Source organism: Arachis hypogaea, chromosome 5, assembly GCF_003086295.3.
Source record: "Arachis hypogaea cultivar Tifrunner chromosome 5, arahy.Tifrunner.gnm2.J5K5, whole genome shotgun sequence".
In the NCBI taxonomy this organism is placed as follows: domain Eukaryota; kingdom Viridiplantae; phylum Streptophyta; class Magnoliopsida; order Fabales; family Fabaceae; genus Arachis; species Arachis hypogaea.
In genome coordinates, this window is record NC_092040.1 from 68,307,902 (window position 1) to 68,310,494 (window position 2,593).

General features: G+C 31.2%; 1 non-coding gene across 1 annotated transcript; it reads left to right on the forward strand.

The window, feature by feature from the left end:
• The first annotated feature begins 375 nt into the window (after positions 1–375).
• LOC112804611 (small nucleolar RNA R71) lies at positions 376–479 on the forward strand. Its single transcript, XR_003203225.1, has one exon. It is a non-coding gene; the product is annotated as a small nucleolar RNA R71 (small nucleolar RNA).
• The last annotated feature ends 2,114 nt before the right edge of the window (positions 480–2,593 follow it).

Below are 2,593 nucleotides of genomic sequence, written 5' to 3' on the forward strand. Positions count from 1 at the left end.
TCTGCCATGGCAGGGTTCTCAGGATCATAAGCTTCTTCAGAAGCTGCCTCTTTAGTACTGTTGGATGCATGTTGCCATCCATTCAGATTTTGAGAGATCATGTTGACCTGTTGAGTCAACACTTTGTTCTGAGCCAATATGGCATTCAGAGCATCAATTTCAAGAACTCATTTCTTCTGAGGTATCCCATTATTCACGGAATTCCTCTCAGAAGTGTACATGAATTGGTTGTTTGCAACCATGTCAATGAGTTCTTGAGCCTCTTCAGGCGTTTTCTTTAGGTGAATAGATCCACCTGCAGAATGGTCCAATGACATTTTTGAAAATTCAGACAGACCATAATAGAATATATCTAATATGGTCCATTCTGAAAACATGTCAGATGGACATCTTTTGGTCAGCTGCTTGTATCTTTCCCAAGCTTCATAGATGGATTCACCATCTTTTTGTTTGAAGGTTTGAACATCCACTCTCAGCTTGCTCAGCTTTTAAGGAGGAACGAATTTATCCAAGAAGGCCGTGACCAGCTTATCCCAAGAGTCCAGGCTATCCTTAGGTTGTGAATCCAACCATATTCTAGCTCTTTCTCTTACAGCAAAAGGGAAAAGCATGAGTCTGTAGACTTCAGGATCAACTCCATTCGTCTTTACAGTCTCACAGATTTGCAAGAACTCAGTTAAAAACTGGTAAGGATCTTCATATGGAAGTCCATAAAACCTGCAGTTTTGTTGCATTAAGGCAACTAGCTGAGGTTTCAGCTCAAAATTATTGGCTCCAATGGCAAGAATGGAGATGCTTCTTCCATCAAACTTGGACGTTGGCTTTGTGAAGTCACCAAGCATTCTCCTTGCATTATTATTATTTTCGGCTGCCATCTCCTTCTCTTGTTCTAATATTTCTGAAAGGTTACCTTTAGATTGTTGTAACTTAGCTTCTCTTAATTTTCTCTTCAGAGTCCTTTCAGGTTCTGGATCAATTTCAACAAGAGTGCCTTTATCCTTGCTCCTGCTCATATGAAAGAGAAGAAAATAAGAAAAGAAAGAGGAATCCTCTATGTCACAGTATAGAGACTCCTTTATGTTAGTAGAAAATGAAGGGGATAGAAGAAAGAAGAGTGAAGAATCCAAACACAAGGGATAGATTGAGTCCGGATTTTTAGATGAAGAGAGGTGAAGAGAAGTGTTAGTAAATAATTAATTAAATAGAATAAGAAAAGAGATAGAGAATTTCGAAAATAATTTTGGAAAAGGTGTTAGTAATTTTCAAAAATTAGAGATAAGATAAGATTAAAATTAAAATTTAAAACAATTAAAAAGAATTTTTGAAAAAGAGAGAAGTATTTTTGAAAATTAGAGAGGAAAAAATAGTTTAAGTGGTTTTGAAAAAGATAAGAAACAAACAAAAAGTTAGTTAGTTGATTGAAAAAGATATTAAAATCAAATTTGAAAAAGACAAGAAGATAAGAAGTTAGATAAGATATTTTGAAATCAAATTTTGAAAAAGATAAAATTTTTGAAAAAGATAAGATAAAAGATAAAAAGATTTAATTTTAAAATGACTTAACTAACAAGAAACTACAAGATAAGATTCTAGAACTTAAAGATTGAACCTTTCTTAACAAGAAAGTAACAAACTTCAAATTTTTGAACCAATCACATTAATTGTTAGCTAATTTTCAAAAATTTGATATAAAGATAGGAAAAAGATTTTGAAAATATTTTGAAAAAGAATTTTGGAATTTTCGAAAAATAGAAAAAAAAATGAAAAAGATATAATTTTTGAAAAAGATTTTGAAAAGATAAGATTTTTAAAATTGAAATTTTGACTTGACTTGTGAGAAACAACTAATTTTTAAAAATTTTTGACCAAGTCAACCCAAAATTTCGAAAATTTGGAGGGAAATAAGGAAAAGATATTTTTTTTTTTGATTTTCTTGAAATTTAATTATGAGAGAGAAAAACATAAAAATGACCCAAAATATGAAAATTTTGGATCAAACACATAATGCATGCAAGAACACTATGAATGTTAAGATGAACACCAAGAACACTTTGAAGGTCATGATGAACATTAAGAACATATTTTTGAAAAAATTTTGATGCAAAGAAAACATGCAAGACACCAAACTTAGAAATCTTTAATGCATGGACTCTAACAAACAAAAAATGCACATGAAAAACAACAAACAACACAAAACAAGAAATCATCAAGATCAAACAAGAAGACTTGTCAATAACAACTTGAAGATCATGAAGAACACTATGAATGCATGGAGTTTTCGAAAAATGCAAGAAAAAATTTTAAAAGCATGCAATTGACACCAAACTTAAAAATTGACTCAAGACTCAAACAAGAAACACAAAATATTTTTTATTTTTATGATTTTCTAATTTTTTGTATTTTTATTTTAATTTTTTTTCGAAAAACATGGTTAGAAAACGAAAAAGAAAAGAAAAATTTTGAAAAAGATTTTTGAAAAGAAAATTACCTAATCTGAGCAACAAGATGAACCGTCAGTTGTCCATACTCGAACAATCCCCGGCAACGGCGCCAAAAACTTGGTGGACGAAATTGTGATCACATCAATATAGCA